The 25593-nt window shown below is 44.5% G+C and overlaps 1 protein-coding gene and 1 long non-coding RNA gene across 37 annotated transcripts in view; one reads left to right on the top strand and one right to left on the bottom strand.

Annotated features, from left to right (window-relative positions):
• Positions 1–16392, bottom strand: part of LOC145534705 (uncharacterized) — a 42621-nt gene extending 26229 nt beyond the window's left edge. Inside the window, exons 1-3 of one of the 2 annotated variants that reach the window (XR_014074892.1) lie at positions 16208–16392; positions 14582–14675; positions 11415–11638 (exon numbers count right to left, since the gene is read on the bottom strand). This is a non-coding gene — a long non-coding RNA (uncharacterized LOC145534705). Of the gene's footprint in view, positions 1–11414; positions 11639–14581; positions 14676–16207 lie in introns of those variants that run through there. The other variant, XR_014074893.1, reaches the window with a different exon arrangement.
• EPB41L3 (erythrocyte membrane protein band 4.1 like 3) overlaps positions 13264–25593 on the top strand; it is a 139837-nt gene continuing 127507 nt past the window's right edge. For 17 of the 35 annotated variants that reach the window (XM_081562825.1, XM_081562810.1, XM_081562796.1 and 14 more), the window contains exon 1: positions 16497–16572. The gene's annotated coding sequence lies outside the window, so the exon portion shown is untranslated. Of the gene's footprint in view, positions 13613–14021; positions 14122–16496; positions 16573–25593 lie in introns of those variants that run through there. The other 18 variants (XM_081562826.1, XM_081562811.1, XM_081562831.1 and 15 more) reach the window with 3 other exon arrangements.

Raw genomic sequence — 25593 nt, 5'->3', positions numbered from 1 at the left:
AGCAACATGAGTATTTACAGTTTTTGATGGGATTTCCAAATACTGACACATGCTCTTGAGAACGTCTCAGATAAGTGCTTTAAAAATGCTTCCAGCAATGGTGGCAAGACTGGGAAAAAAATTGTGTTAGGAGCAGCACACACGTTAATTCATAAGCTCTTGGCTCCAAGAAGATATGACTTCCTGCATTTACCCCTTTCCATCGGGCAACAGAACTGAGTCAGATTAGCTATTAAGGGCTCCTTGCTGCTTCTTCCTAGCTCCTCGTGAATTGGATATGAGTTCAACACACCTCCCAAAGGTTGAGGGCTTCACTGGTGGCTCAGACAATAAAGAATCCACCTGCAATGCAGGAGACCTGGACTCAATCCCTGGGTTCCTGGAGAAGGGAATGGCAACCCACTCCAGTCTTCTTGTCTGGAGAATTCCATGGACAGAGAAACCATCTTTCTTTGCCTTATTAAGTGGGCTGGTTTTCCAGGGGCACTTAGCTCTGCCTTGGTATCTTGGAGCCCACAGAGGTGAGATGGAAGGAGGGAGATGTCAGGAACCTGTGGGCTGCACCGGCCGGGGAAGCGTGGCCAAAAGGTATGCATGTGAGCTGCCCTCGTCACCTCATTTAACGCCATCACCATTTTATGAACCTAAGAGCTCACTAAGTGCTTTCTACATCATTTCATCCAGTCCTTTCAATGGCCCTTGAAGCAGGTTAGTCGCTCAGTTTAGAAATGAGAAAGCAGATACAAAAAGATGAAGCACCACGGCCCAAGCCAAGTCAGGGCTCTGGCACACGGAGGAGTCAGGGGGCTGACTCCAGACTCAATGCTTTGTCCAGCATGAGGAGCCAGGGCCAGACAGAGAGACTGCTGGCCAGGCTTCCCCACAGTCCATCCCTGATGGCTGTAGCGACAGCTCCTCCTCGCCTGGTCTTTAATTCCTCTCCCAGGATTGATCACTGACATGGAGAGAGTGAATGTGAACCAGTGGTGAAGCTCAGAGGCTGATGCTCTGGGCCAAGGAAGAATTGCATCATTCTCCCCAGTCTATGGGCAGCATTTCAGGTGGAAGTGTTCCTGCTCCTGCCACACCACTGGGAGAAATAGCAAGGTTTTGGTACCTGCTCAGTCCCTGTGCACAAATGATATGGATGAATATTTAAGTGCCCATTGTGAGCCTTATTTACATGTCCAAGATCCTAAAGGCCTCATGGAGACCAGGTTTATGCATTTGCTTTTTCCTTGTACCAGAAGTAGTGAGCCCCTTGCCACCACCTGTGCAGGCAGACGCCTAATCATCATGGACCATACCGTCTCCAATGACAAGAGTCTGGTGACGTTCATGTATCATAAATGTTCACTGAGCATCTCCCACATGGCAGGCAGTGTTGCACGGTGGGGACACAGCAGTGAGGAGAAGCAGACCTGGTTCTCGACTGGGATTTCATTCTAGCGAAGCCAGACAGTGGTTCATCAGTCATATCCTCCATGCAGAGTTGCAATGGTGGCACTTTCGGAGGATGTATGACCCAGTTATGGAAGCCAGGAAAGAGGAATGGAAAGCGGCTGGTCTGAACAGAGCAGAGGAAGGGCACGTGGGTCAGGAGCTCCATGAGAACTCAGAGCATTGAGGCTGCAATAGAGGGAGTTGTCCTTGCTCTGAGAACAGTGGGCTGTTCATGTTCTAAGCAACCCACTTATGTCTCTGAGGGCTCACTCTTGTCAGGGAAACTGGATACTAGAGAATGGACTGTTCCAGTATGGAGAGTGGAGAGGGGAGATGTGCACAGATCCGGGAGATTCAGGTAAAATGCAAAGGACTTAGTAATAGAGTGGATAAAGGAGCTGATGGGGAGCGAGGTGCCAGGAAGACCCAGAGTTTCTAAGGTGCATGGCTGGAGATGGTGGCATCATTCACTGAGCCCTCTAGTGCCTGGTGCTAGGAGTTATTTCAGGGTTTCTTAGGGTTAATGTGTCATGTTACTCATACTGGAAAGTACAACTATGAGAAAAATATACCCACTTTGCTCACAGGGCTTGCAATCTAATCATGTGGGGCACAGGGAGTGATGAAGATATTCTGTCTCCTAAGATTTGTTTAAAGTATGGCTGTGGCATAAACTTGGCAATGTACTACACAAGGACACTTCTTTCAGAGTGGGTGGGAGGCCTTAGACTTTTGTTGCCCTGGTGAAGGAAGAGGCTGGGGATTAGAAGACATTCTTGGCAGGTGAAGGATTGATCTGGTGACCTTTGAACAGGCACCTTGAATCACTGAATAAAACCAAAATGCAGACCGCATGGAAAAACACAGCACAGGCTTCAAGCCTGAAATTACAGAATGTGAGACTCATCTTTCATGGGCATGCCAAGTGCAATCAAAAGAAGTGAGCCATTTATCGGGAGCAAGCGGGATGAGAGTGATTTGTGAAGACGGAGGGGGGATTGTAACTTCTTATCCTCCAGAAGCCTCTTAAAAGTATTCACTGACTGATCATGGTGACATCTTTATAAATATCACCATGGCAACCATGGATGTGAGAAACAATTCTAGCCTGGACACTTCTTCTCCAGCTGATGCGACAACTCCCACTGCAGTGGTCATCCCCATTGTTTGTGCAGATGAGTGAGGAGGGTCCCACCTAGATCCTGTGACATTTTCTTTTGTCCTGAGAAGACAAGGGCTCATTAAATCCCCCCTGATGTTAAGTGGCATTTGGGGTGGTGGCTACACCATTCTTGACTTTCATCGCTGAGGATGTGGTGAGAGATGCACCCTGCTGGTGTCATCCGTGTTGGTTCACGGTGAGGATGGGGAGCCTTTTAGGGTGGTTGGGAGACTCTGCCCAGATCAGTTCTGCCATTGGATCTGGAGGAAGTATGTTGCTTGTAACTCTGCACACGTTTCCACCATACATCCGTTCTTTCTCATATTTAGCTTCATCCTTCTGAATCTCTTCTTTCTGGTGTCCAACCCCAATTCCAGGCAACCTAACTCTGCAATTCTGTACTTCCTGCCCTTCTTATCACTCTTCTCCTTAGAGTCCCATCTTTTATAATCCCTGCTCCTTTCTTCATTCTTTCATTCAACAAACACAGATTGAAAGCCTTCCCTCTGCCAGACACTGTTCTCTGTGGCCAGGACACCCAGGGAATAGGATCCCACAACTCTTGCCTTTGTGGGACTCACATTGAGAACATAGGGGAACAGACATAAATGTAATCAGTAAGGAAATATTGGGTGTGATAGATCCAGGATGCAGGGTGGGAGTGTTGGGTCAATTTATAATCAGGTCCACCGTTTACAGTCAGGCTCTTTGAGGACATGGCACATGATCAGATTTGAGGAAGATGGGGTGTCAGCATATCAGAGAGAGGAGCTGAGCGTGGGCTGTGCCTGGCTTGCTTGAGGATCTGCAAGGAGCCAGAGTGACAGAGACAGGATATGTGGTTGGCAGAAGAGGCTGGAACAGTGAGGGCAGAGGATGCAGGTCTAGAGGTCTTTGGGGGCTTTGAACGTGAGTGACATGACCTGGCTTGTTTCATCAGGATCACAGTGTCTTCCATTTGGACAATGACAACAAAAATTTCAGAAAGGCAGAAGAGAGAGATTGGATGACACTCTTACAGGTACCCAGAGAGGGATGGTGATGGTTTGCCCCAGAGTGCTAGCAGTAGGTGTGGTGGGAAGAAAGAAAGAATGTGAAGTCGCTCAGTCGTGTCCTACTATTTGCAACCCCATGGACTGTAGCGTGCCAGACTCCTCTGTTCATGGGATTTTCCAGGCAAGACTACTGGAGTGGGTTGCCATTTTCTTCTCCAGGGGATCTTCCTGACCCAGGGATCAAACCCGGGTATCCCACACTGCAGGCAGACTCTTTACCATCTGAGCCACCAGGGAAGCTGGAATATACAGATTCCATGTGGGGAACAACTTTTTAAATTTGTAGATGAAATTGCGCTGAACTGATGGAATTCTGTAGGAACAACTGATCACTGTGGTTAAGAGCACAGACTCCAAAATAAAATTGCTGGGTAGTAGAAAATGGTCATTCCTTAATCCCATGCATCCCTGCCTTCATAGCTAATTCAGTGTCTTCTCATCATAGTACATTATTGTAGTTACTGTTTTTGAAAGTCAAAAAACACTCAGAGAATGCCAGTTTCATGAGATTTAACTAAATATGTGTGTGCGTGTATATATATGTGACTGTAGAGTTGAAAGCATTTTGCGTCTAGCTTGGGAGTCAGACCATCCAAGTTTATATCCTGGTTCTACTGGTCGTGGTTGTGTGACTTTGGACACATTGTTGAACCTGTTTCTGCCTCATTTCCCCCTTCTGTCAAATAGGAACAATCATAGGATCTATATCATAAGGTTCTCATGATAATGAAACAAGGTATTCTCATAGACTAGCTTGTAAAACAGTTGCTTGCACAAGGCAAATGCTCCATAAATTTTGGCTCTTGGTAAAAAATCATCATCACTGAGCTGGCCACATGATGTAGAATCCCAGTGTGTGAACACCCCTGGGGGAAATCACTAGCTTCAAAGCATAAAACATTAAGATTATTTTTTTAATCTAAATAATCTAGATTTTTTTTGTCTAAATAAACATTTTTTATTTAGACACAACTCCCTACTAGACACCTCTGATCACATACTGGAATCTTCTATTATCCACCATCCAAGATACTCATGAGTGTACAAGTATATTTTCTCTACTTCATGCAGGAACTTGGAATAAAACCATGAATGATATTTTTTTATTTGGGGTGTTTGAAGAGTTGTTGAAATTCTAGTCATGATATTTAGTGTTATGAGTTCTTTATGCCTGTTGTTAAATATGCCAGCATTTTATTGACACATTACTGTGAAATGGGCAGCCAGCTACAGTAATAAGTTTCCCCTTAAGAGTGTGAGTATCAACAAATCTGATGGCAGGCACTGCCAAGGAAACTGAACGTGTGTTCAAAAAACAACTAGCTTCACAGAGGATAATGGGTACATGCACATTTAACCCAGTGACTTCTGTTTGAAGGTAAAATAGGTGGCTACTATTAATTTTGATTTTCATGGTATCCTTCGAGGAATTCTTTATATTGTTTAATTTTGTGCTTTACTCTTCTCTTACTCTTGTTTCTCAACTCTGCCTATCCTTAAAAACCACTTGAGAAATGTTTAAAAATATTGATACCTGCTCGTCATTCCCCAGAGGTTCTGATCTCATTGGTTTGGGGGTGGATCTCAAGCTTCAGTTATAAGTATTTTTAAACTTCCATCATGAAATATTTCAAATGTACATAAAGTACAAAGAATTATAATAATAAGGCCACATGTATCTCTCATGCCTCTGTCATAATGAACTTCAGTTGCTATTTTTTAAAATCTCCCCTACCTGATTCTTCCAATGCACCACCACCGTTGAGAACCATTCCCTCTTCTAATAAGACAGAAAATGGGAGGAATATTTCAATGGATGGTGATATCAAGAGAAGCTGAAATTTGTTCAAAGTCACAAAACAATTTTAAAACATCATTCCATACTCTGTTCATTAAGCCATAATGGCATTCATGAACATGTATGTGGTATGGCAAGTGTGTGCCTGCTTGATTTTGTTAAAGAGTGGAATAGTTGGGAAATTTTCAGAAAAGAGCTTAGAAATATAATGGTTTCCCATTTATAATCCTTGTACCTTGACTCAAACCACATTGTGCCCATCTACTTAATGCAACTCAATAAAACATAACTCAGAGATAAAGGTCTCATGAGCAAGGGTGGGACAAGTGGATTAGAGTTGATGGATCAGAGAGGTCATGTAGGAAGGGAAACAGTGGTGGAAATTGTCTTCAGATTCACAGAGAAAAAGCAAGGAACCAATGACAGATTAATCTCAACCTATAAGAGTTTTGTAGGCTATTCCATAGCATGTATGTATATATATATAGTGGTGGTGCTTTAGTTGCTAAGTCGTGTCCAACTCTTGTGACCCCATGGACTGTAGTCTGCCAGGCTCCTTTCTAGGCAAGAATACTAGAGTGGGTTGCCATTTCCTTCTGCAGGGGATCTTCCCAACCCAGGAATCAAACCCACAGTCTCTCACATCTCCTGCATTGCAGGCGAATTCTTTACCGGTGAGTCAGCAGGGAAGCCCCATATATATGTGTGTGTGGGGGGTGTGTGTGTGTGTATATATATACACACACATATACATATATATATATATATATATATATAACTTGTATATGTAATATGTATACTGGATATCTCAGTCAGTGTATCTTAATGGAGTTAAGATTTGTGTTGCTACCTCAACAGTGAAGAATTGTGGGCAAGCTCTAGTTCCTGCATGGCAAACACTTGGAAAACAATTTGATCTCAGGGGTAAACAGGACTATAAATATGATCTCACCAAACTGCCCATCTGTAAGAGGAATCTCTTCTGGGGCATTACTGACAGATGTCATCTGGTATCCAGATGGAGACCCTTGACCCTGCCAGCTGGAGAGTCCACTGCTCATAAGCCAGCAGGTTCACATTAGGATTTATTATCTTTTATTGAGCTGAAATCTCACTCTTTAACATACCTTTAAAGAAATAAAATATTTCTGATGCCCCTCATGCTGTTGTATTTTTGTTACTTAGATATATATAGATATAAAACTAGATTTATATTTCTCATTCTGTAGGTCTTGTCAACTATAAAACCAAACTAACCTTACAACTTGATATGAAAAATACAAGACCCATAAATTAACAACATATTAATGGCTACCCACCCAGTATTCTTAGGGCTTCCCTAGTGGCTCAGATGATAAAGAATCTTCCCACAATGCGGGTGACCAATCCCTGGGTCTGGAAGATCCCCTGGAGAAGGGAACGGCTACCCACTCCAGTATTCTTGGCTGGAGAATTCCATGGACTGAGGAATCTGGTGGGTTACAGCCCATGGGGTTGCAAACAGTCAGACACAACTGAGTGACTAACACTAATGGGAGTAATGATCTTGTTTTTCAGAAACAAAATCCCTCACTTTGTGCTTAAGGATAGAAAGATGTATGTCTGGTCAATTTGTTTGGTTCACTAGCTTTCACGGATCAGCACAAGGGATACCTGTCTGCATATGTATGTTCTAGCAAAAGGTATGAATACTTTAAAGTTTCTATTTGCTGGGTTTGGGAGAGTCAAATCTCAAACTTAACCCAAACTGCCAGCAATTAGTTCTCCATTTCCCATTTTTAGGAGACATCCCTTGGCAACTTTGTCAGGATGTTTTGTGCACTTGGAAATTAAGGTCAGAGTTGTAGTGTTATTGCAGTCTTCAATAAATGGGCATCTAATCCAATTATTGCTGGAACTGGGTACAGAACAATCTTTCATTGTTATTTATTACTATACTTACAGCGAATGAACTGCTGTTGCAAATTGATGCATACGACAGGATCCAAGCAATAACTCTTATGGAAAAATGTGTGCTGACTGTCATGGCAGAGCCTCCTTATAGTTCTGTTTATCTATGTGGCTGAAGGAGGCTGTCTCTCACTTATCTCTGTCCCACCTTCTATAAAACAGCTATGCAAATAATACATCAACTTTGTTACCTGTGTCATTATTGCTGTACACTGCTGTCCTGGACCAGTGGTCCTCAAAACCAAGTGTGATTTTGTATCAGCTGGGGAGCTTGTTAAAAGTGCCTGCTCTCTGGCCCCCGGGGTTCTGGTTTGCTTATCCTGGGGCTGGACCCGAGAGTCTTCCTTATTAACAAGCACTCCGAGGGATTCTGATATAAGTGGTGTGAGTGCTTATAAGCTTTCCAAGATTATGGTTGACACAGAAATAAGAAACTTAAGCTCTTCACAAACCACCTGAATTGAGAAACTCTGGTGTCCTCCTCAGATGTGCATCATCCGCAAATAAGCCCTTCTTGGATGTTCTGACAAGTGCCTGATAAACATCTCGAACAGAAGAGGGTCAACAGCGGAGTCTTTAAGACGGCTTTGACCTATTAAGCACCAGATTAATTTCAAGGGACACAGATATTCTAATGATGTATTCACTGATGCCCAGAACATTCTGGAAGCTGTGGACTATTTTCAGATTGTTAAGTATGCATGGACAAGGAGGCAATTGGAAATGGCAAATAAAAGTCCTGGAAAACAGGAATCAAATCAAGCAGCAAAGTTGACATTTTTCTTGGGAGTAGTTATAGCTGCATACTCCTTAATTTACAGAGTTAACTACGGTCTGTTTGCCTAAAGTAGGGAACATAAACCTGCAGACAGAGTCAACATGCTAATAAACTAGACATCTGAATGTGTCGTATTACCATTATTTTTTCCTTCCTCAGTTCATTCTTGTTGATTCCGGTTAGGATGAAATAGAATAGCTAGCTAGGATTATTTACAACTTTACAGGAGACTAAGGGCTTGCTGGCATTTATTTCATGTCTTTTGGGGTGAAGTTGTTAAAATGTTATGTGTCTTGGCATAACCCAACAGTGATCATCTATTGGGGTATCAATATGGTCTCAGTGAATTATTTGGGAGTTGGATCTCCTAATATTACAGATTGCCAACTTTCATTATTTATATTTTGCCATTATAAACAAAATGCCCAAAGATAAGATATTCTTAATGGATTTTTATTTTTACTTAAAGGAAAGAGAATAGTTATTGAGCATTTAAACTTTATAAAGAACTGAGGATTAGACAAACCCTTAAAATTTTATTATAAGAAATTATGCTATTTATTTACAAGGGCTGAGATTGCTTTCTAAAGTTTACTACAAATGGAGAAAATAAAAAATTATTTAATAAGGGTATATTTTAATACAATGAAACTTACATGATATGTATTAGCCATGTCTTTTTGATTCATATTTTTGCAAGAGTACAAAGATAGAAAGGAAAATATGGAATTTTGGTGAATAGGAATGATTTTTAAGACTGATGTGCTAGCAGCCTGTTATACAGAGTGAAATAAGTTCGAAAGAGAAAAACAAGTATCGTATACTAATGCATATATATGGAATCTAGAAAGATGGTACTGATGAACCTATTGGCAGGGTAGCAATGGAGACAAAGATATAGAAAACAGATTTGTGGACACAGGGTGGGAAGGAGACAGTGGGACGAATGGAGAGAGGGGCATGGAGACAAACACTGCCATATGTAAAACAGTCAGTGGGAATTTGCTGTATGATGCAGGGAGCTCAAACTGGTGCTCTGTGACAACCTAGAGGGATAGGATGGGATGGGAGGTGGGAGGGAGGTTCAAATGGGAAGGGACATATGTATACTTATAGCTGATTCATGTTGATGTATGACAGAAACCAACACAATATTGTAAAACAATTATCCTTCCATTAGAAATAAATAAAAATGTTAAAAAAAATAGCTGAATAAAGCAGAGGAGAGAGAATAAGTCTTCAACATAAAAACAAAAAACAAACGATGTGTTAGCAGGTCTAAACTTGCTTCCTATCATATGTACATATTTTTATATAGTTTGTGCTGCATTTGTACTTGCATTTTAAAATTTCGTTCTGCATCTGTGCTCTGCATGTATGCAGACCCCTGAAATGATGTATACAAACTCAGAATGAAGCATCTGGAAGCCTTGATAAGCTGTTAACTTGACACTATTCTTAGAACCCAGAAACTCTCAAATGAATTTTCATTTCAGAAGAATAAGCTTGTTGCTTCTGAATTATGCATTCATCCCTGGATTTCCCTTATTTATGGTCCCTGGTAATGCCATGGCTGAAGACTTTGTGTCCTCTTTTCAAGGACTTGATATGCAATTCAGGTGCCTGAGATTATCATGAGCATAAAACAAGCCTCAGCTAGTTACTGCGAGAGTGGTTAGCATTTTACTAGGACAACTGATGATGAAGAACAGTTAGCCCAAAGGACTGGAGGGCGTGGAGGTATTTTTAAACACCACATGCTTTCATGAAAGGTGGTCTGAGATCATGGACAGGGGTCACCTGTTAGAGCGGCTGCATCTGCCAGGTTTGGACAAGCCTCAGTGTTCTCCCAGTCCTCCTGCTGGAGGGCAACGTCCTGGTGGGTTCACTAGACAGACTCTCCATCATCTCTTCCTGGAGTCTTGTTGATGAGGCTGTCATACAACTGGCAAATGCTGCCTCTGCCTTGGCCATCAGGCTGGAGTTATCATCGTTCATCAGGTAGCAGGGTACCAGTGCGTTCCACGGAGTCAGCATGCTGTTGATGCTCGTGGCTGGATGAAGGTTTGTGGGGAATCCTGTCTCTACAGTTTGGGATGAAGTTACACACATACTTTGCCTAAAGTGAGCTGGGTCCCTTTTCTCTGGACTGTGGCTAGAATTCTGGATGGCTTGTTGGCCTTTAGTGATGTATCTTCCCTGCATGCATGCGTGCTCAGTCACTCCAGTTGTGTCCAGTGCTTTGTGACCTATGACTGTAGCCTTCCAGGTTCCTCTGTCTCATGGGACTCCCCAGGCAAGAATACTGGAGTGAGTTGTTATTTCCTTCTCCAGGGGATCTTCCTGACCCAGGGATCAAACCCACGTCTCCTGCATTGCAGGTGGATTCTTTACCCACTGAGCCACCTGGGAAGCCTGTATTTTCCCTACGAGAGAGCAATCTCAGGAAGCCCATTGTAGGGTAAGCCTCTCTCTTAGTGGGAGAGACTAGAAAGAACTAAGACCTGGGCTGGAGTCATCCTTGCCCCACGTTTCATGGATTATTTCAATATTTCCTGTACGAACACAGAAAATATGGAATCTGAGTTCTCATGTCAAATCTGCACTCACTCTGGGGCTGTATGAAAGGCATTTCTTTGACCCAAGAACTACTTTTCTGTAACCCACTGAAGCAGCACCATGAGGGGTCTTACACGGACAAGAATATCAAATTCTCTGGGGGTAGAGTGGCTTTATTTTTTGATAGCTGGAGGGATTTCGAGTGTTATTAGTGTTTTGTGAAACAAAGCAAATCCAACTATAATGGCATCATCACCTTGTCTTCTTTTTGCTTTCCTTCTCTTTTCCGGGTGGGAGAGCTCGTTATTTTATTTCCCAAAGAGAGTTATTATTTATAAGTGTAGTCTTTACATTATTGTTTTTACTCAGCAGGTATTAATATGTCATGGCTCAGTGGTAAAGACCATGCAGGAGACATGGGTTTCACCTTTGGGTTTGGAAGATCTCCTGGAGAAGGAAATGGCAACCCACTCCAGTATTCTTGCCTGGACAAAGGAGCCTGGCGGGCTATAGTCCATGGGGTCGCAAAAGAGTCAGATACTAAATAGCATTAATATGTGATAGTGTCTTTTTATTTTGTGGAACCCTAAGTGCTTTTGAAACATAAGCATTTTGGAAATAGTCCTTTATTTGTGAGGAAATAGAACCGTCCAAGTGACAACTTAGTTCTTTATTCCATGTCCATTTATTCATTTAGCAAAAGTGTTCACTGCTTGCTTGCAATGTACCCAGTGAGGCACTGTGGGGAGACAGATGACTAGCAGCGGCTTTGGCATGATATTCACAAGGTAGAAAGAAGAGTGTTTATTACAGAGATACAAGCACGTACTGACGAGCTAGCTCTGTGATGCTCCTAAATTTTCGTTTGGCCTTTCTTTTTCTCCACGTGTGTGCTAGGAAAAACAAAAAAGAATAGCAGAGAGCCTTGGTCAAGCCCAAGGAGTTTCATAATAATTGCTTCCCAGGTTAACTATTAAACTATGAAGCAGAACGGTTTTTACTTCAAATTTTGAATTCATGCAGTATTAGGATGAATAGTTAGGTACTTCTAACTTTTAAAATTAATATTTAGTATTTGAACATTTTCTCCCAAGAAAACAGACATTCATACACTATTGCTGATTTTTTCCATCACTAGAAAGATCCAAGATTCATCAGTCAGGAAGAAAGCAGTTCACTTTCAATTAAAAAAAAATAGCAAAAATACTGCAATAAAATGAATGAAAATATGAAATCATCTGTGTCTCCAGTGATAATGCCAAGGTAGTGTATACTGTAAACAATACAATTTGTTCAAGTCCACTTTAAAGGAAAGTGGTTTAGTGTGCATATATAAAAAAGGAAAATAAATCCTTTCTTTATTCACAGATCTCATATGCAACACACACTGCCATATGTGCACAGATGTTATATGTCTATATATGTCTCTAAACACTCTTGTGGCCCCCATAGGAAAGTAACACAGGTCATCACCAAACACACCCAGTATTTGAACTGTCACCTTTGTCTGTCACTTAAAAGACAGTTCAGGTCTTTGTTATCTCTGGTCCTTGAAACAATGCCATACTCACCTCCTGTCTGCCCATCCTTTCTAGTCTTTGCAGTGTTATCAGAATATTTTTCCTACAACATGACTCAAGTCACATTTTCTTCCTCAAAATTTCCCAAATCAGCAAACCTTCTACAGAATGCAGGCCCGTAAACTCCATAGAAACAGGAACCACAGTTTTCCAACTCTGTCTCTAATACAGTCTGAAAAATACCCCTCCCTTTTTTTCTTTTCCATCAGGTTTATTACAGGACGTTGAATATGGTTCCCTGCACTGTATACCCCCTTCCCCTTTCTATTGCCATCTTCCCTTCCTGGAAACGCGGGCCTCACGGACCAGACCTGGTCCAGAAGCTCTGCCGCAGCCATTTAACTGTGCACTACGTATCTGGCAGTCGATAGTAAACGCAGTACTTCTGTAAATCCATTTTTTCCCTCCCTAAATGAGTCGGTGAGCTCCCGGAAAGGTGACTAGGAGTATTTGGAGAAGCCCTTAAACATTTTAATAAATGTGCCTTGGTTACTTGGCTAGGGCTGTGATATTGCGAGACGACTAGGAATAATTTCTTTTGCCTGCAAATCACTCCCCACCCCAACCCCCGCCATTTCAGTGGGAAGCGTTATCAATTATGACTTCCCATTAGGCCGGGAAGACCACCTGTAACTGCAGTCTTAGGTTGGGGAGGGGGAGACGGTGGGGAGCAGGAGGCTGCCTGAAAAAGAGGAAACCTCCCTCAACCTCTAATTCAGATCTTCTCCATTAACTTAGTCTTTCTGGGACACCCACCCGGTGCAAAACGCCTCCAATTTGATTTCTTTTTTTTCTTTCAAAAAGGTGGGTGGGGGGAACCTGCAGTCCCCAAGCCAGTAAATAACTCACCTGAAGGTCAGGTACGCCCTCCCCCCACTCTCCCGGGGGTGTCTGGGAGGGGTGGGGGTGGGGGGCGGATAGAGAGCCCGGCAGTGATCGCAGTAGAAACCCGGAGGCTCAGGCGATTGGCAGCGGTCTGGAGACGTCCTCCCCAGCCCGACCCCGCGCCGGGATGAAGAAGGCGGCGGCGCGACGGCCCTGAAGTCCTCAGCGCCCCCTCCCCCGCGGCCGAGCCGGGCCGGGCGCCGTCCCTGGGCGTGTGCCCCGCCGCAGCCCGCGGAGCCTCCCGAGTCTCTTGCCAGGGGGCGGGGAGCGCGGCGAGCGCCCGCGTCTGCGGCTGCCTCCCCACGCCCGAGCCTCCGCGCCGAGCCGAGGACGCGCGCCGCAGCCGGTCCCCCCCGCCGCCGCCGCCGCCGCCGCGCGCCCGGGCCCCCCGGCCCAGCCCAGGTAACTTTTCTGCCTGCGGGGCCGCGGGGTCCGAGGGAAGCGCGGGGTCGCCGGGGGCGCAGGGCTGGCCGGAGGCCCGGGGAGGGCGCGTGGCTGCGGCGCGCTCAGCTGCGCGAACCGCGGGAGCCGGGCACCCTCCCCGCCCGGCCCGCCAGGACCCCTGAGGGGACCACCCCCCCGCTCCACAGCCGGGCCGAGCCCGGGCGCCGCGCCCGGGGACGTGCCTGCTCCGCCCGCCCTGCGCTGCAGCATCGCGGGGCGAGCGCGCGGCCCAAGCCCCAGCCTCCGGCCCGGGGGACCTCCCCCGGACCCCGGCCGAGAGGGGCGGCTGGCCCCCGCTCGGTCAGTTTCCGAGCCTCCCCCCCCACGTCCCGGGCGCCATGTTTTGAGTTACCCCTCGGGGTGTGGTGGGGGCGGGGGCGACACTGCGGCGCCGCCCGGGGCGCGGGGAGCCCTCCGCGCGGCAGCGGAGGGTCTGCGCGGCGCTCGGCGGGCGCGGGGCCGGTAAGGTGCGCTCGCACAAAGCATCTGCGCTCCAAGCGGCCGCCGCTTTTATGTAACTTGTCCGCTTCGCCGAAGTGGGGCGGGCGGCGGCCCCCGGACGGCGGCGGAGGCTGCAGCGGGCGGCCTGGGAGGGGGAGGAGGCAGCGGCCTCCTAACGGGGTGCGGAGTTGGGGTTGGGGGTGCTCGGGCACCTGCGGGGTCGGGGATCCGGGGGCGGCGCAGCTCACCTGGCGCCCGCGAGGCTGCGCTGCCCCGGGAGGCGTGTGCGCGGGCGGCGCTGCGGCTGCTGGGGGCGGGGAGGCGGGGGCGCGGGGCCCGGGACCCCGGGAGTCGGGGTCTCCGCCAGTTCCGGGCGGGTGTTTCCCGGCGCCTGCCGCGGGGGCCCCCGCTGTCTGGGGTCTCCCCTCTTCTCTCGCCCTCCCCCCCCCAAGTTCACGGCTTCTGCAATGCGGTGGGTGTGGTTACCTAGTCTATTCCCCTGTGGTCCTTCGCCGCGGGAGCGGTCTCTCCTCGGTTTTCAGATTTCCGGATCCCAAGTTGTCTAGGGGTTTTTTTCCTCCTTCAATCCCAGCCCAGGGTTAAAGTTGAGATGGTTGCAGAACACATAGAAAGATAAAGAGAACATGTGTTGTTAATTACGCCTGGAGGCCGGCCTGAGAAATCTTAAGAGGGCCAGGCAGCCCTGTCATGCGTCGCTTGCATTTCGTGTTTAACTTGGTGTTTCAGCTTTTTTTTTTTTTACATCAGTCTGGCGGAATTGTTTTTGCAGATATCCCGCTCGTCTGTTTTTTTTTTTGGGGGGGGAGGGGTCCATTTTAGGGTCTCTGGAGCGGCCAGGTGTGCGTTGGAGTTTATCCTGGTTGCATTAACTTTCCTAGTAGAAGAGCCATCAGATCAGACCAAGCACTAAAAACAGTCTTTTTGAATTTTACACTGATTTTTAATGTCTCAAAGAAAAATGGTAAACCTCCATTTATGATCTGGGAACCCTACACGCAGCAATTATACAGCAAATTGAGCAGAAAAGCCCTATTAAGGAAAAAGAGCGCATCGAGTTTGAATAAACTCTGGGGAATGGGAGGTGATTCGTATCTTGGATCAAACAGCATTTTTTAAAAATGCACGTTAATTTTGGTATCAGACTTTCAAAACTTTAGTTGGAGTAACAAAGTCATTTCGAGAGGAAATAAATTCCATATTGAGAAGCCTGACTTTAATTTGTTAATTTCAGAAGGCATTGATGAAAATAAAATAGCTGAATACTAAATAGTCTCATTTGCATTATGATTTTCTGGTGGTTTAGAAAAGCAACATACCAGATGCACCAGTTACTGCACACAGTTTATCGAGCTAATACACTTTAGGCAAATAATTTTGGCAGCGCAGAACTTGTTTTCTGAATGATTTATCAGTAGCGGGAAGAGTGGCCGCTTTATTTCATGTGTAAACCCCTTGGAGGTGAAGGATTGAGAAGATGGAGGTCAAAGGTCAGTATCTCAGCGAGCTGTTTACATTTCATTTTTAAGTCATGTCTTCTGTACCAATGCAATTTAGGTTAAAAGCAGGTTTTGTCAGTTCTTGTACAGTGCTTGGACTTGGGCCAACTTTGAATTGTGTTGAAATAGGAGAGCTGGGATTTTTTTTTTTTTTAACTTGATCAGAAGCTATCTTGTCTATACCTTGGTCTTGAAACATTGGTCAAGTGCATTAAGGGACCACCTAAGGAGAAGGGAGGCAACTGTTCATGGACCAAGAGATGTGATAATGTCAGTATTTTGTGAATCCTCCCTTGATTTACAGTTTGTTGGATTATTATGGCAGGGACATACTATCCACTGTATTTAAGTTAATGATTAAAAAAAAAAAAGCCTTAAAATTCACAAAATAGAATTCATGTCCTCTCCAGTAAAATAGAACTCCAAGAGTGAGCTGAAAAATAAAGACATTTCTTTTCCTTGAGAATTTGACTCTAATGGAGAGAGATTACTTAAGTCTTCGAGTTCCCTGGTCATCTTTCCTCCCCAGCCTCTTCTAAGGATCCAACCACTGTTTTCCTGTGAACGTCAGCTATCTCATGAAATAGAGACTTACTATGGAAAACCATGACTCAGGTTTATCTCTGGCACCGCTTCCTTTAGAGAGATCTCTGATGGTATCACTGCAGCATCTCTTTCTTTGGGAAGGCTACACCGCTGCTAGCTTGTTGGGAATTCATCGGGCACTCCTGGAGAGCTCTGCTCTCATTTGATTCCTCTTGGCTGCAGAGAATTGTGTGCTCAGAAGCAGGGACTGGAGCCATGAAGTCACTGCCCTGTCTGGTGTTGTGACATCACTATGGCTCAAAGGAAACAAGGGTGGGGCAGGCAACACCAGACCGTCTGAAGCATCTCGCTGGTGTTAACTTTGCCTGATCCATGAATGAGGCTCTCCTTTCTCAAGTTGAACTGCACCATAAGGTATTGTTTGAAGCATGCGATATGGATGCAAGCTTGCATGGGGAAGTGTGTTTCATAGATTAAGGAACCAGAGTGTTTGTGTGTGTGTGTGCAGTAGTAGAAATTATTGACTCTTCCTCTTATTAAGGAAAATACTGTTAGTTTTCTAGGAGGGCCATTGAAAAATCATGTTTAATTAATGCGTATATATTAATGCAGAGAATAGAGTCAGTATATTTCTTACTCTTTTTGTACCTAAGTAGCATTCTTGCTAAATTCTTGGTTTAGGTGATTAGTCTTGTCTTTCAAAAGTGTGTGGTGTGGTGTCTGTCAAGATACAGTTTCTGGGTAGACAGTGTTCTTTCTGATGTATTTTCCAGGGATGTGTTTGCAGTTGGCAATTAGAAAAAAAATGGGGAAAAGAAAGCAAAAGGTTTCACAAGTGTAGAAGATAACCTGCAGTGATGTGGGGTAATTGATTTCTATGTAAGTTTTTGGTTTATGTATAGACGACTTTATAATTTAGCACTTTTGAATTCTCCGAACTGAGAATTCTAGTGCAGAGATGATCCCAGACAGGCCACACCCGAATTTGTGATAAATCAGTTTCCTGTCGTGATTCCTGAGTTGAATGTGATGCGAGCATAAAGGAGACCCACAGGACAGCTGCAGCCTGGGGTCTTCTCGCCACCTCCTCAGTAAGATGACTGACCTTTCTCATGAGGGTATTACGTATGTGGGACCTGTGAGCAGTTCTCATTTAACCGTGTCACCTTTCAGGACACATTGCCAACGCAAAAAGGGAAGGAAAACCAAAAAAAAAAAAAAGGAAGAATAGCCCAAATAGAGAAGTTGAAATTAAGTACCAGAACTGCAGCTCGATTCGTTGAAATGTCTTTGGTGTTGCATTTTTAGACTTAACCATGATTGGCTAAATTGCACATTTCACAATTGTAAAGCTTCTATTAGCGCCAAACCCCTAATTCTTTGGTAATTTGCAGTACAGAGGAAAAAGCTGACAACTTAATTTTTAGATGGCCGACATTTTGATGCACTGTTCTTACAACCCTTCCTTACAGACTTGAAAAAGCAGAAAGGTTTGTATTCAATCTAGAGAACAGTTGGGATACTTCTTCTGCCTCATGTGCTGTTTTTTTCTCTCCACTTAAACTGAATGAGTGCCTGTTGTTTGGAGGGACTTATTTTCCTTTTGCTTGGAGTTTCATTTCCAGACCAGCACAGGTCTAAACTTGGAGGGTATAGAGTAAATACTTATGGAATTGGATTAAGAAGTGAGGCCATATGTGACTTATGCTTCACTATTAAAAAATAGTTGACAAGGCTTAAAAAGCATGGCCACTTCCTTAAAAATGCAAATGTTCAGACTCTTGTATGCAGTTTCTAACCACATGGTCCTCTTCATAACAAGTTTGCTGCTCTGGCCGCAACTCAGATTAGGTAGGTTCTAGAGGTTTTGTCTGATCCAAGAGAATACTGCAGGTACCATGAGAAAAAAGGATGGCTTCTTTGAGAGAAGATGGGCAGGCAGCCTGCTTCCCTTCCTGCCATCTCTAATTGGTGTCATGGGGACATCAGTAGAGCAGATGTACTCAGAAGAAGGGGAGAGGGATCAGACGAAGGGAGACAAAAGCTGCATGAGGGCTGGGCCATGATATTGATCTTGATGTTGAACAAAGAAGAGAAAAACTATTTTCTCCTTAAAAATTTTTTTATTTTAATGTTTTTATTGGGATATAATTGGCCTACGATGTTGTATTAGTTTCTGCTGTACAGTGAAATGAATCAGCCATATGCATACATATATCCCCTCCCTCTTGAGTCTGCCTCCCACCCCACCCTCCCATCCCCACCCTTCTAGGTCATCACAGAGCCCTGAGCTGAGCTTCCTGTGCTTTATAACAGCTTCCCATTAGCCATCTAGATCTAGCCATGTAGATCTCTCTTCTTTGGTCATTTTTTATATATGTTGTATTTACATTCTCCAATAGTGACTTTCTCTGTGTTTTAGTCAAGCCCCACATTTCATCCTTTCTCTAAAACAAACCTTTTTTTTTTTTCCACATTTGCACATCTCTGAAATTGGGATATGTCTTATAGTTGCTCTCAGCCATATGGCAGAGAGAAAGCTGGCAACTGAATTCATTGATAAAGACGCAGACATCAAAAAATGGAGATTGGGTGTCAGTTGATTGGATGGAAATCTTGGAGACATAACGGAGCACGCATAAGAAATAGCGCATCACCCATGAAGAAACATAGGTGGTATTTGCTGTGTAAAAGCATAGACCTTGGTAACTGAATCAGCATGCAATTTGCGATAGTTGGATTTTGACCTATAATAGAATTTTTTTGAGTACCTCGGCTAGTTTATTTTGTTTCTCTTTGTGCGTGCACAGAATATGTAATTAAGTGTAAAAGAGTTCTCTAAATAACTAGAAAATTAAAATTCCAGCATATGAGTCACCACTTGATTAGCAGAGTGCTACATATTGTGTTATTTCTTACAATTAACGGTGTCATGAATTTTATGAGATGGGGTTTGTCACTTGGCTACGCAAATTTTAAAAATGCTTTATGATGTTCGGTGCTTATTCACATGCCCCCTTCTATGTATTTGGTAACTTAGGTGCATCCCTTTGTAGGAAAAATCTGTTGAGCGTTCTTCATTGTCAAGTTTGGCTTTTCCATTCAGGTCCTTGGAAGATAGTTGGACTTTGATTAGTCATTGAGAAGACATTCCAGATAGAACACTCTGCAAGTTAGGAGGCCTCAAGGTAACTGGAATGTAGTCTTTACCCTGAGGAGTAATAGGAGATGAGTCTCAGAAGAGAGTGTGGGGCCTTAAGGTGAATATGAGACTAAGGAACATTTTGGACTTTGCTAGGTACTGGGGAGCCATTGAAAGTAGTGGAGTAGGAAAGACAGTGTTCATCTGGTGATCAATGTAGGGTGTATTGGAAGAACAGGAGTGTGGAGACAGATGGTCTTTTGTTAAAGGAGTAATCCAAAAAATTTCAGAAATTGTGTGTAATGCTAGTTCCTCTCAGTGATTGATATTTTGGCAACTCATGACATATTTTTTGTGATCATATTTAGTTGAAGATTAATTATTACTTTTGGACTGATTAGGGTGGAAAATGAAATGTTCAGAAGATGGAATGATTTTCATTCCTATTTATCCTTTCAGTTAAAACCTATGTTATTTCAGGTGTTAAGAATAATGCATACTCCCTGTAAAATATTTTCTAATAATATCGAAAAACAAGCAGAAGAAACTGCACTCTCTAGAAGCTGCTGTTAATAATTGTGCTTAGTTGCTCAGTCGTGTGCTCCTCTTTGTGGCCTCATGAACTGTAGCACACCAGGCTCTTCTGTCCATGAAGTTTTTCTGGTAAGAATACTGGAGTGGTTTGACATTTCCTTCTCCAGAAGATCTTCCCGACCCAGGGATTGAACCCTCTTCTCTTGCATCTTCCGCATTGACAGGCGGATTCTTTACCATTAGCTCTACCTGGGAAGTGACTAAACAACAACAGTAACAATGTGTGTCTTGGAACCTGACAGCCCTGGGATGGGCTCCTAGGCTTGCCATGTGGTTGCTGTTGACGTGGGTCAAGTCTCTTGACTTCTTGAGTCTATTTGATCACTTACAAAATGGCCATAATGTTTAGATCCCGAGGTTATGATTATGAGGGTTAAATGATACAGTACACGCAAAGTACTGAACATAGTACCTGGTACATCACAAGTGTCTGGTTAATAGACACAGATTCCTGTCGTGTTCAGCTGATGAGTCATGTCCGATTCTTTGCAACCCCATGGACTGTAACCCGCCAGGCTCCTCTGTCCCTGGGATTTCCCAGGGAAGAATACTGGAGTGGGTTGCCATTTCCTTCTCCAGGGGATCTTCCCAACCCTGGGATCAAACCTGAGTCTCCTGCATTGCCGGTGAATTCTTCACCACTGAGCCACCAGGGAAGCCCTACTGGCTAGTGTCTTAATAAAGATAATACACTGTAAATAAATAGTCCTAATGACTGTGAGAATGCTTAGCATGGAGGAAAGACCCTTGTCTGGGTTTCTGTATGGCTGATCCATCACTTACCACTTTTGTAGCCCTAGGAGATTAATATAAAATTTAAAAGGTTAAGGAAGTAGGATTAAGGGTTAGTTTTCTTATCTGTTAAGTAGGGATGATAATCATATAGTGTCATGGTCTGGAGTATGAAATGAATGTCTAATTGAAAATATGTGGCCCTTTAATACATCTTCAGTTGAGGTTAGTTTTCTCTCCTTATGATGAATAATACAAAAATGGAGTGAAGTCAGTGAAGCAGAGATGCTTCTATGAAAAAATGTGATCTGCTGATCAAAATCAGGCTGAGTGCTTTGGGTCTTACAGATATTTTCAAGATATTGTGAGATTTTTAACTTTTATATGGGGGCAACAAAACAAGGCATCGATTTAATAGGATCTCAAAATGAATTTGCTGCCTCAGCCGACATGAATTTGAGCAAATTCAGGGAGATAGTGAAGGACAGAGGAGCCTGGTGGGCTGTAGTCCATGGGGTTGCAAAGAGTCGGATACAACTGAGTGACTGAACAACAAAAGCAACAGCAAAGAAAAATGAACTCAAGAGGGAGCTTCCAGGGGACTTCCCTAGTGGTCCAGTGGCTAAGACTCTGTGTTCCCAGTGCAAGGGCCCAGGTTCGATTCCTAGTCAGGAAACTAGATCCCACATGCCACAACTAAGAGTTTGCGTACTGCAGCTAAAGATCCTGTGTGCTGCGCCTAAGACCTGGTGCAGCCAAATAAATAATTTAAAAAAAAAAAACAAGGGGGAGCTTCCAGTCCTTGGACCTACAGTTGCAATGCAGCCTAAGGGTCTTCAGAAGCTTTTCTGACAGTATGGCCCAGTCTCAGGAGAGACCCAGCAGGTCAGATGAGCTATCCGATCCCCATCAGATAGCCTTTCTACTTCTCACTGCACCTTCTGCACATGCCTTCAGACACCCATCTTGGAGTCACCTCTGCTCTCCTGGATGCTGTGTTTTAAGCTGAGGGACCAGCAATACACAAATAGGATTTCAGATTGGGATGAGTATTCTGAAGTAGGACCAGGTCACAGTGTTGATGGGTGTAGAGGGCTACTTCAGGTACTGTCACTTGGGGATGGTTAACATTTTGTTAACTCCTTCCTTCTTGTTTGCACCCTTCCTCTGCAAGGGAGACATCAACCCTTAGATGGTGATCGGTGCCAGGCAAGAATCACATCTTCAATCAGTGTCTTTGGGCCTCATACAGTGCCTGGCTCTGGTCTCATGCAGGTTCCTCTGTCCATGGGATTCTTCAGGCAAGAATAGTAGAGTGGGTTGCCATTTCCTTCTCCAGAGGATCTTCCCAGCCCAGACATTGAGCCCAGGTCTCCTGCATTGTAGGCAGACTCTTTATCATCTGAGACAAAAGGGAAGCCCAGCTACTGAACACATAGCTTTTACGCTCACCAAGCCCTCTTTCTTGTACCTTACCTTTCTCGAGATACGATTTTTCCTGAGAACATGCGTTCTTTTCTTTCTCTAAGTTTGGTTTCTTGAACCTTCCCACTCAGATGTGGGCTTAACCATGCATGAAACTAATGGAGCCTGTACTTAAGTTTAAATTCAAACTGTATCATCTTTTTCTTAAAGGTTTCCCAAATTTGTAAAAGTGTCGGCATTTATGAAACCTACACCTGCCTCTGATCTCAAGCTGTATTAAATCCCCCTCTTTTCTGAATTCTTACTGCAACTGTGGTTTACCCAAACCCAGAACTTTTACTATATCCCAGTTCATCTTCTCATGGATGCACATGAAAGGTATGTCCAAAGGCTTGGATTTGTGATTTGACTGAAAGGCTTCTGAACCTCTCAGAGACATTAATTCTCATGTAAGAGTGTAAAACAGCCCTTCCTTCCTGCGGAATCACCTTCATGTTGTTCAGTTGCTCAGTTGTGTTTGATTCCTTACGACCCCATTGACTGCAGCACGCCAGGCTTCCCTGTCCTTCACTGTCTCCCAGAATTTGCTCAAACTCAGGTCCATTGAGTCAGTGATGCCATCCAACCATCTCATCCTCTGTTGCCCGCTTCTCCTTCCTTTTATCTTCCCCAGCATCAAGGTCTTTTCCAGTGAGTCAGCTGTTTGCATCAGGTTGCCAAAGTATTGGAGCTTCAGCTTCAGCATCAGTCCTTCAATGAATATTCAGGGTTGATGTCCTTTAGGATTGACTTGTTTGATCTCCTTGCATTCCACGGGACTCTCAAGAGTCTTCTCTAGCACCTTGGTTCAAAAGCATCAGTTCTTCAGTGCTCAGCCTTCTTTATGGTCCAACTCTCACATTTGTACATGACTACTGGAAAAACCATAAGTTTGACTTAAGGGTCAAAGGACCTTTGTCAGCAAAGTAATGTCTCTGCTTTTGTCACTGTCATGAGCCAATGGTAATTTCCCATTGATCCAATCCAATTTTCAAGCTGTAAGATGTGGAATGTGATGATAATCCGTGGTTTTTTCTTAGTGAGTTAAGGTAGCAGATATTTAGTTGAAGGACCATCTTGGATTTCTTCCACTCTCTGCTCCCACTGTTCTGTGCCTTCATTCCTTCTCCTGATGATGAAATACATCCTGAGGACTTAGCATTAGGACTATGCCAGTGTCAGCGACAGAGCAGGAAGGATAATGAGCAGCAGCCACTCGCTGGGCTCCCCCAGGGCACAGAGCTGTCGCTGCCTGTGAAAGAAGCATCGGGCTCCAAATAGCCCCCAAGAAGCTCATCCACCCAGACTTGGGGTGTGGTCCTGGCAGAAGGGAGTGAGGTCTGACCTGGACCTGAACAGTGACCAAGAGTCAGCACGTGGCGGAGAAGAAGGGGAGGGTCTGGTAGGATCCAGAGTAGACTAGAGAAGGGGGTGTTTGTGGGGTAACTGACCAGCAGGTACAAAAGCCAAGGGGGAAAGGATGCTTAGTCAGAAATGGTACATGACTAAGGGATGAGATTGGATCCAGGAAGAGCACAGGGGAGGTGACAGTGTTGCAGAGGTCCATGGGGTCCACAGGACATCCAGGGAGGGATGTCCAGTAGCCTTCACGCCAGAGCGGTCCAGCTTTCTAGATCAAGATGGGGACTCATTACAAAAGTATTCTATTAATGCCTTGGAAGCTGAGGCCCAGGAGAGGGTGAGTGAGTAGGGTGTGCGGAGAAGGAGAGGGATGGGGGGGGGGGGGCAGACATGCCTGGAAGCGTGTTTAGAAGGATCAGCCCTCAGGGCTCCCAGGCACCCAGGAGCGCCCAGGCCATCTTGTGCCTGCAACAGCTTTGCTTCAGCTGTTGTGGCATTGGTGCCTCATAGGGACTTAAAGAGCAGGACCCATCTCCTCTGGGAGCACCTGGTGTTTCTGCTTCCTTGCTTTCCTTGGTTCTGAGGATGGAACGAACTGCTGGAGGTAGAGGTTGGGGTGGGGGCAGCAGTAATTGGGGGAGCCCATGCCCCCGGGAATCTTTGCCACATACAGGTGAGGTGTGAATTACACGCCTGTATATATGAGGTCCTTTTATCCACAGCTTTTTATTTTTTTTAAAGAAGTATATTGAGAAGCAAAGGTGACATTGCTAAAAATGCCTGCCTCCTACATAGATGAGGGGCTGCGTCTAAGGTGGCACTGCTGACAGTTTAAAGCACTGAACATAGATGTAACATGGATTTGCCATCTTCTATGCAGCCCTTGTCTGTGGACCCTAAAAGGCTCTAATGTGTCGTTTGAGTGCTAGGAAAGTGATGACAGCTTTTTCAGTCCCTTAATTTGTTCCCTGTCTCCTTGTACCAGAAACGTTTCCACCAGTGGTAAGATATTCTTGATCACAGCTGATTAGAAATACTGGACAGCCTTGTCCATTACATAGAGATCCATGTCAGGATGACCCATGGATGGGTCTTAACTCAGATCTCAGAGGATGTCGAGATGAGGAGAAGATCTCTCTTAGAAATAGTGTGTAATATTTCTGATACCTGAAAAAGTTGAATAGTAGGTACAGTGACCACCTCTGTATCCAGCGTCCAGTTTTAAGAGATAAAGCATTACCCCAAATTGCTTACTTTATCTGTGTTCTCCTCTGCAGTTCTACCTCCCTCCCTCCTAGGAGCAGCCATTCTCTGTAGTATCACTACATTATTTGTGGTGGTGTTCACATTGAAGCAACTTTAAACAGTTTCATGTACTGTCCCTCTGCAGCTTTGTTCATCCTGTAGGCTCCATGACCTCCAGGAGCCCATGGTGTAGTTCTTGGGAGTGAAAACCAATGCTTTAACCAGAGTTCATGACTTCCTCACCAGGCCTTGAATAGGATTGTGCTTCCTACCCCAGAACATGGTACAGCCCTGGATCTTCACGCTCTGTATCCCTGGATTCTGCCAACCATGGATTGAAAAATACTTTTTCAGAATGTTCTAGAAAGTTCCAAAAAAGCAAAATGTAAATTTGTCCCCAGCAGCTATTTACACAGTACTTACATTGTATTTACAACTATTTACAGAGTATTTCCATTGTGTTAGGTATTACTGAAAAATATTTTTTTAGAATGTTCCAGAAAATTCCAAAAAGTCAAAACTTGATTTGCCCCCAACAACTATTTACATAGTGTTTGCATTGTATTTACAACTATTTTACTGAGGAGTTCCATTGTGTTAGGCATTATAAGTAATCTGCATGCTCAGTCACTTCAATAGTGTCTGGCTTTTTGCGACCCTGTGGATTGTAGCCTGCTAGGCTCCTCTCTGCATGGGATTTCCCAGGCAATATTGGAGCGGGTGGTCATTTTCCTCCTCCAGGGGATCTTCCTGAATCAGGGATTGAACCTGTGTCTCCTACATTGCAGGCAGATTGTTTACCTGCAGAGCCATCAGGGAATCCCATAAGTAATCTAGAGATGATTTAAAGTCTATGGGAAGATGTGCAGAGGTTAAGCAAATACTGTGCCATTTTA

This window comes from Giraffa tippelskirchi, chromosome 14 (assembly GCF_054371585.1).
Source record: "Giraffa tippelskirchi isolate mGirTip1 chromosome 14, T2T-mGirTip1v1.2.pri, whole genome shotgun sequence".
In the NCBI taxonomy this organism is placed as follows: domain Eukaryota; kingdom Metazoa; phylum Chordata; class Mammalia; order Artiodactyla; family Giraffidae; genus Giraffa; species Giraffa tippelskirchi.
Note: the sequence above shows the minus strand (reverse complement) of the source record. Positions and strands in the feature narration are given on the sequence as shown.